Below are 13950 nucleotides of genomic sequence, written 5' to 3' on the forward strand. Positions count from 1 at the left end.
CTATCAAGGAAAAGATCAGCAAACTCAACTATCACTTACTGAAAGTTGAATGGTATTAAATTAACAGTTAATGTAAGATTAGTACAGTGAAAAATGTTACATTACATTGAGCAACATTTTCAATGCAGACAATTGATGAAGTACTAATATCTGAAATAATCACATACAGATTTGTGAGAAAATGACCAACAGTAGGCAAGAAGATGGGTAAATGGTGGGGGGAATCCCAGAGCCTATGAAACTGCGTCACATAATGCGATGTAATTAATATTAAATTAAAAAAAAACAGTGAGTGAAAAACAAATAAAAACAAAAAACACACAAAAAAGAGGACGGGTAAATGATAAGAACATACAGTTCAGAGAAGAAGAAATTCAAATGTCTGCAAGTCTATGAAGAAATGTTTAACTTCTCTAGTAGTCAGGTTAGTATGAATGAAAATAACAATGAGATATTATTTCCACTGAAAAATCAGCAAAAATCAAAGAGTGATAATTCCCACCACTGACAAAAATATTGAAGAAGAGTCTTCTCATACATGTGTGTGTATATATGCATATAAATGTCATGTGTATGTGTATGCAATAAATCAAAGTTAAAAAGACAAACTAGAACACCAACTTTAAAGGCATTCCACATCGGAGTACATGTAAGAATACTAGTTACTTTGAACTTCTAATTTGGCTTCCTGTTAATGCACTTGAGAAGCAGTGGATGCTGGATTAAGAGCTTGGGCCATCCATATGAGAAACCTGCAGGGATCGCCCAGCTCCTGGTTACAGCCTGACCTAGCCCCAGCTGTTGCAGCTACTTAGGGAGCAAACCAACAAGTGAAATATCTGTCTCTCTTTTTCTCTTCCTTTATCTGTGTCACCCCACATTTAAAATAAAATAAATAAATCCTTTAAAAATGTAGAATGAATTATATAACTCAAATTATGTAAGCTATTTGTGTGTACATGTAACTATAAAGGGATAAGTATGACCAATTATTCACTAATGACATATGCATGGATTGGATATTATAGTCTCCAATATTTCCCAAGCTAATCAATAAAAATTTGAGTAGGCCTGTATATGCTTCCACACACAGGAACACCCATGCATATGGTGTAACTTGACAAAATACTTCTAAAATTTATATAAAAATCCAAAGACAAAGAATGGCTAAGATATTCTTGATTTAAAAAAAATATGCAGGAGGAGGGACATGAAGGTGTCTTGCACTGTCAGATAGCAAAACTTCGGACTATGAAGGGGAGCAAGTATTGGCATACCAGTTAAGATGCTGCTGAGGATGATCGCCACCCACATCTGAATACCTAAGTCAATTCCGTTCTTCCACTTACATTCCAGCTTCCTGCTAACATATACTGGAAGATAGCAAATGATGGCTCAACTCCTCAGGCTCCTGACACTCCTGCAGGAAACACAGACTAACTTCTGGAATCCTGTCTTCAGCCAAATATACCTGCTGCAGGTATTTGGGGAGTGAAACAACAGATGGGAAAATTCTCTCTCTCTCTTCAGTTTCAAATAATAAAATGAAAGTTTAAATAAAAATTTTAAAACACTACAAAGCTATAGAAACTAAAACCTTTTCATATTGATGCAAACAAAAATGAATGGTTCGGGGTTCAGAAACATGGGCACACATCAGAGGATTTTCAAAAAGTTCATGAAATGTATAATGTGGAAGAACAATGCATGAATTTCCTATCATTTTTCCCCTCCAAAACAAACTTATTTTTAAATTTCAACTTCCATGAATTTGTTTCAAATTCCCTAGTTTGGGAATATTGTGATATAGGTCAGCTGCAGAGAGTACAGTAAGAATGAATGGTATTGAACCAATCATATATCTGGTGTAGAAACAATGAAATTTAATTCCAGCACATAGCACGTACAAAAATTAATTCTAAGTGATCACAGCTCCCAGTGTTTGCATTGAGTAAGCATCATAGAGTACTTACACAAATGAAGAAGACTGCAGTGTCCCTTGGTGATGTAATTCTGGGAGACTAGTATAGATAGTCTTCAGTTGACCGGAAGTCTTGTTACATAGCACATGACTATTATATAGAATAGTCTCATGATATGCCATCTATGGGGGGGGGGTGAAAATGAACCCATCAGTCTAGAGTATTACTGGGTAAATTCCAATGTAATACAGATCCCAAAACTATAAATACGAAGAATAGTACTGAATGCCTTCCCTACTGTAAAGGTTGATGAGCAGTGCTAATTTATGGTCACACTATCAAGGCCATAAAAATCACTGGAGGACAGAGTAAGAAGAGGAACTTAGAGGTGATATGAGGCTTCGGGGGAGCTGATCACAGTCTCTCTCTCTCTCTCTCTCTCTCTCTCTCTCTCTTTCTCTCGTCCTCAGTGGTAACAGCCTATATATTCATTTTGAAATATTGCTTTGAGCTGCACACACACACACACACACACACACACATATATGATTTTTGCACTTCTCTATGTCAATGTGATGCTTCAAACAGAAGCAAAACAATTTAAATGGCAAGCGATGCAGGTGAGGGGACTTTACTTTCTTACAATTTTTGTATTTGATGTTGGCAACACACACACATATTGTTTATAGATCCAGGAAAACATTAAGCTTTCTTAATTGTACAAATAGTAAAACATGCTTCAGACACAGTAAGTATGGTAATTAACCAGTGGCAGTGTTAGGTACTCTACTACAAACTTAGTTTTAGGAACAGTACATTAACTGTCTTATGCACATTTTCCTTCCCTGCTTCGTTATTGAAGCCATTTTGATCTTAAGAGAACGTACTCCCATGCCTCTACTACCACAGATTAACTTCATAGCACCCAAGTCCTACTGACAAGAATAGGATTGGGTGCTATGGCAAGAACTTGGGTAGAAAACCAAGAGGACTTGGCTCAAGAGCTGGCTCTTCTAAAAGTTTCCAGCAGTGTGATGTCAAGCCAGTTACTTCACCATTGGGGCAATAATACTCTGATCTAATAATTTCTGAGATTCCCTCCTAAATCTGAAGTTCTGTGACTCTGTGCCTTGATGACTAGTGTGGATTTGAGACAGTTGGAGGCACTCATCACCAACATCTACTGTGTGACAGGTGTCAGAGTAGACACTAGTGACATGCCAGTAGATTAGATACAGAGCTCCCACCCACAAAGAATTTATGTTTTTGAGTGGGTACAGACAAGAAATAAGTAAACCGATTAATAAATATCACAGTGGGATACACTTCTGATGCTAAATACTTGCTAAGAGGGCAGGATTAGGACCAAAAATCATCCACAAGGTTTGGAAGTTAGAGGGTAAAACTGAAGACCTGGACAAGAATAGTTTCGGGGAGATGTGAAGGCAGAGGCAACTGGGTTTAAAAAAAAAAAAAAACCAGCAGGAGGTGAAGGATTGGAAATTATCCACACACAGAGTTTGGAAGTTTAGAAGGTTAGGTATCAGCTAGAGACACGCATCGTGTGACAGAAGAACATCGTTCTCATTAGGTGAAGATTGATTATGCAGCAACTCAGGACTAAATTTGTTCAAAGTGTATTTGGTGAGAATCAATTATTTTAAACCCAGTCATTGCTAAGAATTGTGGAGAACAAGCCCTAAAAATCCAAAAAGGAATCCTCTCTATTTTAAACATGCTTACCCTGTAGAAAGAAAGACCATTCATTTCCCCATTGGACGAGTTCAGTGTAGACAACAAATGCTAGCTCATGATACAGAAGGCTAGCTCATGATGCAGAAAGCAGGAGCCCTGAGGAAGAAGTTCTGGTGACCCAGGACAGCTCCAGCAGGGATGCAGGGGTTGAGCTAGGCCTGATCAGCTCAGTTCTCATCTCTGAAGAACGAAAAAAAAAAAAGAAAGAGAGACAAACTTGAAGAAATAGTGTGGTATTAGAGCGTAGTCATAAACATAAAACATTAACATGTAATTCCCTTATGCTTTTGAAAAATTACTTCATAAATGCAAAGTAAAATATTTTTCCCTTTTTATTACCTGACAATTACATATTAAGAATTTCTTTTTATGTTTAAAAACATATGCAAGCCGGGGAAGGCAGACGCCAAGATGTAATTGCTTTCCTTCTATAAGAATCAGATGTCATTTTCTTCCAACTCGACTCTGAAAAGAGATAGGAAAAAGCAAATTGTTGTATACGTTAAATTTGGAAACATCTGATAGCTTTCCTCAATTAAACTATTTAAATGGAAAAAGATTGCTGTACAGCTCTATCATATCCCACTGAATAAAACCTCAGCTGAGGCAAATTGGCAGTGGCAGGTACCAGATGCATTGGCAATAATGAGATTGGACAACCCAGTGGAGGTCATTGGTAATTGTTATTATATGCAATATCGCACTGTCAGAAACAGAAAGAGCCAACAATTTCTTAGCAAGCAGAGCCACGCTGGGGACAGCATGGGTTGGGAGTGTTTGTGACCACCTAGCCAGGGTGACGTGAGAGTTGCTGGGAAAGCCCAAACCTAGGGAATTCACTCTGTACTGAGGGGAGTGTTCTCACGGCCTGCTTGCGTTCTCAGCAAAAGGGTACAGAACACAGCACATTATCTGAGTGGGAGTCTGCTTCCCACCCAGCCAAGGGGGAAGGACACTGGGGCCCAGGCTGGGAGAATGCAAAGGAAGTTCTAAATGGGACCCTGAGAAAGGATGCAAGCAGGATGCAAGCAGACAAACTGCATCTGTGTTTGCTTTTGCCTGAATTGAGCTGTTGAAAGTTCTTTTTTTTTACGCAATCAACTTTCTAGATGTATAGGGAAAAAAAAGAATCCTCTTTGGAGCTGAAGTTTCCAAATTTGACAAAGAATGGGGGTGATTTTGTTTGGGCTGTCTGCAACCTGAGCAAGCTCTCTTCTAGGCCAGTCTACAGGGTGACAAATACAATCAGTTGGCAGAGTCCTGCACAGGAGACAGACATCTGCAACTAGCCTGAAATAGGTTGGAGTACCATCCAACCCCAAGGCAGGCAGGTTCACACCTGACATGCCCACAGGTAGGGCATCCGTGCCCAGTACAGCATCATGACCTCCGGATCAAATCAAGAGGTCACTTGGAAATACAATGAAGAATGGTGAGGCTTCCTGAATGGTTCTCCTCTACTGTTCAAGGCTTCCAGCAGAGTTAAGAGCTATGGTGTTTTACCAGAGATGGAAGGAAAAATCTGCACAGATGGGGTCCTTTGGCACCAGCAGGTCCAGTGGCCATTGTGGAATTCACATTAGATGCCATTGCCTCCTTTCCTCAAAGATATCCATTATGGAGTGTTTCTTGGTGCTGAGTATGTGTCTCAGGTCAGATTGCTTTAACGAAATACTGTGAACTGGGCAGTTTAAGCAGCAACATTTAATTCTCACAGTTCTGGATACTGAGAAGTTCAAGATCAGGATGCCAGCATACCCAGAGTCTGTTAAGGGCTGCCTTCCTAGCTGGCAGTTGGGGTCTTTGGGCCTATATCCATCCACTGGTTTACTCCACAGATGACTTATAATAGTCGAGGCTGGGTTCGGCTGATGCAAGAAACCAGATGTTTCTCTTAGGTTTCCCACATATTTAGCAGGAGCCCAAGCAGTGAAACCCATTTTCTGCTTTTCTCAAGAAATTAGCAGGCAGCTGGTTGGGAAGTGAGAACTGCCAGGACAAACCCAGTACCCACTGCGGGTGATAGTTTACCCACTATACCACAGTGCCAACCATTAATATGTAAATTTTAAGGAGACATGTTAAGCCCATAACATTTTTCCTGAATTTGTCCAAAGAAAGTAACAGGTTAGGTAACCAACTCTACTTGAGGGAAAAACTAAGACCTAAAGTAGGAATGAGCCACCAGGATGGCTTCGCCAACTCACCTGGAAGAGTGCTCACCCCCTCTAGCTGTGGGCATCTCAGGTGTCATCCACAGCCACATCCTACTCAATATGAAGATGTCTCTGAGACAGTCTCAAGGTCTGTCTGTACCAGAATTCCCTGTGAAGTTTCGTGCAACATGAGAAGCTCTTTAGGCTCCAGCTCTTGCCTTTTGAGTCAGCTATTCTCTGCCAATCCCTAGCCAGTGGTATTTCTCATCAGGTTTTTGGAAGATTTGGGAGCAGGTCCTCTGCAGCTGAAAACTCAATAAGAGGGATCCTGGATCCTCTGTAGTCTCTGCTGAAATAATTCCCCAAGCAGGGAGCCCACCCCTTACAAGGCAGGACACTCCAAGGTTGAGGCATGTTTGATTGCCAAGGAATACTTCCCCCTGGACTGTGTGAGATCCTAGCTCTGGATAATTGTACCCAGAGCTTAGCTCTTTTGCACTAGAAGAGAAAGAAAGCAAGTGTTTAATCACTTTATTGTCTTCCAACAGAACCAAAACGCAGTTCACCCCTATCCAGCTGATGGCTCAGTCCTAGAACCTGGGAATGCTGTGGGGCAGACTCTGCATTCCTGTTGCTCAGTCTCATTCAGCACTTTTCCCTGTGCTAGGAGCTAGTGATATTCAGGGCAGGGGCTTTGCCACAGGAGTTAAGTGACCCACATCTCATATTAGAGGCCCTAATCAGAGGCTCAGCTCTCCCACTTCTGAGCCAACTTTCTGCTAATGCACCAAGATGCTGGACCAAGTAATTGGGTCCCTGTCACTCATGTGGGAAACTCAGAGTGTTTCAGTTTCCTGGCTTTGATCTGGCCCAACTCTGCTGTGAGCATTTGCTGTGAATATTTGTGGAGTTATGGAGTGAAAAGAATCTTTCTCCTCCTCTGCCTTTCAAAAAACTGAAAATAAATAAATAAATAAATAAACTTCTTAAAAGGAATTGGTAATGCTCTGAGGAATTGGATCAAGCTTCTGCCTTCACAGGGAGGGAATCATGAACATAGGTAATTCTTCTCCACTCACCCAAGTGACTTGGGTGAAGAATCAAGGAGGGGGCTGGTATGGTTGTGCAACAAGTTAATCCTCTACCCTGTGACGTTGGCATCCCATATGGGTGCTGCTTCATGTCTTAGCTACTCTTCCTCTGAACTAGCTCTCTGCTTATAACCTGAAAAGGCTACAGGGGATGGTCCAAGGCCTTGGGGCTCCATACCTACATGGGAGACCTGGAAGAAGCTTCGTAACAGCCCAGCTCTGGCCATTGTGTTCCTTTAGGGAGTGAGCCAGCAGATGGAAGAGCTTCTCTTTCTATCTCTCCTTCTCTCTGTAAAATAACAGCCTTTCAAATAAAAAATAATTTTTTTTATTTTTCAAAGAACCAAGGAGGGAAGTTCTGAGAGCAAAGCTAATCATGGGTGGTTTTCTAGAGCAGGTGGAATTTGAACTAGGCTTGACGGCTAAGTGTAAGTTGGACACAAAGAGGTAGAGTTATAGGTAGGGGGAGCAAGGAAAAGAATGGGGCACTAAGAGAAGAGCAAAGGAGTACAACAGGTGGCACAGGTGGCAGAGAAGAGCATTCACATTTGCCTTCTTGGTGAAAAGCTACCCCTCTCCTTTGTCTCTCACATTAAGGCTGGGATCCTGCATATCTGGTGCAGCCTTGTACCCTTAAACAGGATTTGCTACTTCAGTTCTAAAGTCAGCTTAAGTCTGTGTAAGTCTTTTTAATGGATACACATCCTCTCATTTGTTTTCTTTCTATCTGAAACCACAGGACACTCCCTTTGGGCCAGATCTACCCTCAGGAAATTTGTAAAAAGCTTAGGTGTAATGACTCTCCTAACCATGCCATCTGTCTCTACATTGCCCCAACAACAACAGGTTTGAATGACTTTTACTCACTCCAACTCTGAAATAATTGTCTGAAAGAGAAAGAAATGTTTTGGAAAGATAACAGACAACTCACTGGGTTCAAAGAAGCAAAATGGGACAACATCAAATGGAAGCAGTGCACAGCTAAAATCAAGCCAGCAGGACAATCTGCTCAGGACATGTTGTCATGACCTACTGCTTGACTATTGGCTCTGCTGCCACTGCTGAGAGCAACCCAGGGCTGTCCTGGGTCCCTCCTTTTAGAGCTCAAATCCTGGCTGGAAGAGGCATTGGATGGACCAGGTCTAGGTAACAGCTCTGATCAGAACCAGCAGAGGACCATGCAGCCCAGCTACTGTGTATGCAGCCCCGCCAATAGTGTGTGTACAGCCCCGCCAATAGTGTGTGGCATCAGAGAGTTAGCTAATAGTGAGGCAGGTGTATGACTGAGTGATGGGGAAAAGGGCGGGCGGGGGGAGGGGGAGAAATCAGCAAGGTGAGGAAGGAAGAGGGTCTGCCAGCCAGAGGGGAAGAGTGGGCTCTTCATGTTGTATGAGCCAGAGCTGAATTAGGAACACTTGATTCAGATCCAGAAAATGGAATTGTCCTTTAAAAAGGGGCTTCTGGGAAGACCAAGGCAATGAAGCCTTACCTGATACTGCAAGTAGCCCGAATTTCATCATAAATATGTGACTGGGACAAGCACCTATAAACCAAGAGAGAAACTGGCTCTTTCATCTGGTCATCTGCACCCAGGGAGAGCTCCTTAGGAAGGCGAGATAATCAATACATTCAATTTACTTAAGGTTGTGAGAACTGTGGACCTCAGATGACCCAGAAGGGTGGACTCAGAGTTTTAGCTATGGAAGGCTGAGTCCAGGCACTGACAAGCTCTTTTAGGCAGCAGATTTTTCTCCCCTTGCGTTGCAAGACCCACTCAGACACAATGAAATTCTAACAAATTGCCTTGATCTAGCAACGGTTCATGAATCGACAGCAAGCAAGCTTCACTAAGAGATGCAATGGGAAAACTCTGTAAGATATATGGGCAGCAAGATCATGACTATGTAGTCTATCAGTTGAAGTGAAAAGTCCTTAGAAATCAATGTGACAATTTCTGATGGGCAAAGTTTAAGGTTGAGTTTGGGTTACGGTATTGGAGTAGGGTTAGCTTAAGGGGCTCCCAATTAATTTATTTTTTTCACCACGTCTGTTTAGCCCTAAACCCTATATCAGTTCTTGCTTTTGTTGGAAATAATAATAATAATAATAATAATAATAATAATAATAGCAAGCATTCCTCTAACACTTTCTGTGAGCCAGCCCCATCAAAGTATTAGTAAATCCTTTACTGTTCACAATCACCTTTGAAGAAAGCTTCTGTAATTATCACTACTTTGTGGAGTGCCTTGTTGTTCCTTGATGTGTCCATGTGGTGTGGTGCATTACCATTCAATTCTGATGCTCACGTCAGGGTAGAGCGCAGTAGTGCTGATCCTGGTCAGACCCCATTTCTGTTCAGGTGGAAAACCCTGACTTTTCCTTTGTGCATCCTCCTAGCAGCTTATACCCTATCTGGTGTGAACAAAAAGTGTTCAGGACATGTTTGTAAAATGGTAATTTGTGACTTGTAAGCAAGGGAGTAATATGGGGAATAGTATTTTTGGAGAGTCTACTGAGGGCCAGGAAGGAATGAAGGAAGAGAAGTTGGACATGGGGTCCTGTAAGGTTATTACTGTGTCATGTGACTGAGAACCCATAGCCTTCTGGGGTTCTCCTCTGTCTGAGCTCTTGGCCAGCCGAGTCTCTCCTGCCTCTTGTTTCCCAGCTATGCACCACCAAACTTCCTGCCTCAAGAGAGGTCTCCTGTGGCATTTGTCAACCATGGCATTTGTCAGCTGGCTGGGGAGACTGGGCTCTTAGTAGAGTGAAAGACTGCTGTGAAACTTTTGTTCTCAGTCCTAACATTACATCCGTTTAATTAGAGACTGCAAACCTTAGGCATTTGCAGCAGCTCACAAACAGAATTAACCTTGCCCCCACCCACCTTACAAAAGGGCAGTGGTAGCACATTATGGGGTGTTTTCAACTTATATGCAACAATTAATAAAGTGCCCAATTAAGTCAAATGCAGAAATAGTAGCACAAACTTTTGCTGACCCTGTGTGTTATCTGCATGAACCATGTGGGGCTTTGGACCAGTACTTCCCCAGGAGGAAAGGCATGTTGCAATTTCCATGGAGAAGGGAATGGTTCAAAGTTGATATAGTAATTTTACTTAACATTTAACCCCCAAAATGCAAATTACAGAATGAAAGCTTGAGAAAAATGATTCTAAAGAGTGGGAAGTGGCTGAAGATAGAAACCCCTGAGATAGAAAAGGCACTTGCCCTCCCAGGAGACCTAGGGGAACCAGAAGAACCAGAAGAACATGAAAGCTTCAAAAGAGTGCATTAGATAAACAAAATGTTGAAGTACAATGTCATATACACACCATAATTTCACTTTTCCCTTGGGCATGTGAGCCTTCAAGATGATACAATATTTTAATAGATAACTTAGCCTGCCTGCCTTCTTTCCTTCCTTCCTTCTTTCTTTCTTTCCTTCCTTCCTTTCTTCCTTCTTTCCTTCCTTCCTTCCTTCTTTCCTTCCTTCCTTCCTTCCCTCCCTCCTTCCTTCTTCCATACCAATACCTCACCTCACTCCAAAGAGAATGCGAGATGGATAAATCCCTTCAGATAATGCCAAAGAGAATTCTACCCAAAGGCACTAGGATATATTAAGACCCTGCTTCACAAATACCTTTCACTGCATGCCAGTCACAGATTAGGATTCTAAGAGTAAAGGACGAACAAAATTCTCTGTGTCTCAGAGAGCAAAATTCGCCCAGACATAGAAGAGACAGAAAGAGACCTGATACAGCAGACAGCAACCCAACATGGAAAGTACTACGTCAGGTGGATCTTATCAGTTAAGATATGTTGGGGTGTAGGTAACAGAAACACAGTGGGCTTGCCATCTCTGATATCATGGGGTCCTAGTCTGAGCAGCCCCTGGCACAGTGCAATCTGCTTCAATGTCCTCTCCCTGACTCCACTTCCAAGGGACAGGCTATTTCTCTTTGGGCTGGCCACTGTATCCAACAGTTCCCAGCATCATTTGCTGCCCACTTCCAGGGAAGAAACAGGAACACCACTGCCTCCTGGGTGCCTCAGTTCATTCATGAGGGACCATCCTCAGAAGCTTGAACATGGCATAGACTTTCATACACATCCACAAACCAGCTTGCAAACAAGGCCAATGCACTGGCCTGAATGAGCCTAGACTAGCCAAGGTTTATCTTGGAGTTACGTGGAATAGAATTGGTTCCCTGAACAAGTTAAATCTGATCAACAAAGGGTAGAGGGGGGCAGGAAGTACTGGACAGGAGCCAGAAACATGTGCTTTATGAACCCCCAGAGCAGGGGCCAGCATTCTCCCTGATGGAATTGAACTTGTCCATGATGGATCTGGTTTGGCTTCTTCTTCTTCTTCTTCTTCTTTTTTTTTTTTTTTTTAGGCAGGAGAGGCACTGTAAGTGAAGCAAACAGCATGGATAGCCATGTGTGCAGCTGCAGAGCCCTCTGAGCTGAAACACAGGTGCAGGATGGGAGCAGGGCAAGTCACAACTGGATAAAATTTTGACATTTTCTTCTTAGATGTTATTTCTTTAATTAGGAAAAATTTCAAGGATATCACCATATTTATAGCAAACTGTATATATTTCATAATGTTCCATAATATATTATAATATTTCAAGGTATTAAAACAGTGATATATATTGCTGGTGTTGCAGAATAGTGAGGAAAGCTGCCACCTGCAATGCCAGCATTCCATAACAGAGAGTCCCAGCTGATCCATGTCTGAGCCATCCCTGGTAATGGAATGAGAAAACCAGCAGACGATGGCCTCAAGTGTTTGGGCCCTTTCCACCCAAGTGGAAGACTCAGATGAAGCTGCTGGCTCCTGGTTTCAGATCAGTTCAGTTCTGGATGTCATGGTGAGTGAACCAATGGATGGACACATTAAAAGCAGGAATGTTTCAATTAATATGCCTTACCCTTGCATCTAGATTCAGCAATTGTCAATAGGTTATCAAATTTACTTTTTCTTTATTTCTCTTGGAGTCATCTGAAAGCAAGTCACCACACACTGGCACTTTGACCATACATACTTCAGTCTATATCCCATGTGAATGGAGACATTCTCCTCCTTAATCACAACATCATGATTGTGTTTAGAAAATTAGCAAGAATTATTGATATCATCTAAAACAGGCCTTGTCCACAATTCCCTGTTTTTGAAACTATGATCCAACTAAGGGACTGCTGGCATTGCTTTTAGAACACAGGGAATTATATGTATGTGTGTTGCTAAGCTCTTGAAGTGGCATGCGTGTGCACACATGTCCATCTGCCTACATGTCTGTGAGATGTGCAAGTCTGAATGCACTTCATACTTGTGAAGGCTGTGTTACACATGTAGTGTTCATGACTGTCATGTATGTGCATGCATGTGTTGAGGGGGGACATAGTAGACATAGCAGAGATCATCTTTGTGCAACACGAACCAATATATACTGGGGAAACAATGCTTCATTTCCCCCCTCCAATACATCTGAGGAAATCAGGGTTGAACTCCAGAAGTTGTTAAGTGGAAACGATCTTGGCTGAAGAGGCTGAAGATACTAATAGATTAATTCAGGTGTCCGTCTCCCCTCTCATCTTGGAACAGCACTCTCTGAAAGGCGGCAGGCACAAAAGTCCTTTCTTTCCTCAAAAGGGTCAGCATTCTCCTCTATTTCCCTTGCCAGGCCTGCAGCTGACGCACAAAGAAAGGTGTAATTACAATGCGACGTGCCGCTGATGGCAGGGGCCGAGATTCTGAACAGCTCGCTATACTCAGAATACATTTCAATTTGGTGCTGTGAATTTTACATTGAAATGAGTTTTTTCTTTAAAACCCTGGAGAAAACAGCCTCTGCACAGGAGCATTAACAAATCGCTTTGCAAATCTAGGCTAAAGCGAACATTCAATTTGAAGAGGTCAAATCAAGCTTGGGTCCCGAAGCCCAAAGCCTAGTCCCAGCAAGTCCAGGTTGGCTCTGGCACTTATGTGGACGTCGCTTTGGTCTTGCTTTCGCTGCTGCTTCCCTTCTGGGTATTTCTGCAGTCTGACTATTTTGGTGTCCCTTTTAGATGCCCAAATATCATGTCCCAAGTTTCTAGTGGTTTGAAATGGAAGCTGTGTTCAGGTGCGCCGTCACTTGTGGGAGAAGGACCAGCTCTCTTCCTCGCCAGATCTAAGACTCAAGCAAGTCCAGCGTGGCATATAGTGTGCAGAGTATGTGGGTCCACCTCCTCACTATTTGGGGGAGAGCACAGAAACCTGGGTCAGGCTTCAGTGACTTACCTAAAGTCCCCCAACTAAGCTGTTGTAATCAGAGCAACAGTAACATTTGTTGAGAGCCAACAAGCTGCCAAGCACCATGCTGAGTGCTTTGTATATTCCCTCCTAAGACTCCTGGACAATTCTCCTGGAACAAGACCATTATTATTCTTTCTTATAGCAAATTGAGGCACAGAGAGATCCAGTTGCCCCAGATCATACAGCTGGAATTTCTGACTGAGCATGCTTATTCAAGATGTTTCCTTGATACCCACCACCCCATACTGTGGGGGCCACACCCTCTGCCTATACTACCAGGTCAGCCCAGCCACACCCACCTCCACCTTTTGCCATTGCTCTGTGGTCAAGCCTGTGGTTGGCCTCACCCCAAGTTGCCAGTCTGCAGACTCTCACACCCTTTCATTTGGGTGATGAAGGAAACCCCTAGTAACAAGTTGAATCTCAACTTCCATAAAGACGTATTCTGATACCTGACACATCATGCTCTGGACCTGTCCTTTTTTGTTAGTGGCCAGGCCCTAAGAAACTCTTGCTGTACTCCTTTATCTTGGGTCTTCTTTGTTGTTATTGTTTTTGAGTGGTCTTCAGCCCTCCTGCACAACGGCATGCACATTGTATTTACCCTCTCTGGGAAGGGATCCATGCTCAAACAGCCAGCCAGGTGTTGTGAATTTCGCCTCATGTACAGGAGGAAGCTTTCATGCCTGGTAAAGCCAAAGGAGTTGCATGAGGCTGAAAGTC

General features: G+C 42.6%; 1 long non-coding RNA gene across 1 annotated transcript; it reads right to left on the minus strand.

Annotated features, from left to right (window-relative positions):
* Positions 1-2087: 2087 nt before the first annotated feature.
* On the minus strand, positions 2088-4026 carry LOC121159555. Its single transcript, XR_005884389.1, has 3 exons — positions 4017-4026; positions 3666-3857; positions 2088-2104 (listed from the first exon to the last, which is right to left on the minus strand). It is a non-coding gene; the product is annotated as an uncharacterized LOC121159555 (long non-coding RNA).
* Positions 4027-13950: the final 9924 nt, after the last annotated feature.

The sequence above is a fragment of the Ochotona curzoniae genome, unplaced genomic scaffold (assembly GCF_017591425.1).
Source record: "Ochotona curzoniae isolate NIBS_2020 unplaced genomic scaffold, NIBS_Ocur_1.0 contig_43, whole genome shotgun sequence".
Lineage (NCBI taxonomy): Eukaryota > Metazoa > Chordata > Mammalia > Lagomorpha > Ochotonidae > Ochotona > Ochotona curzoniae.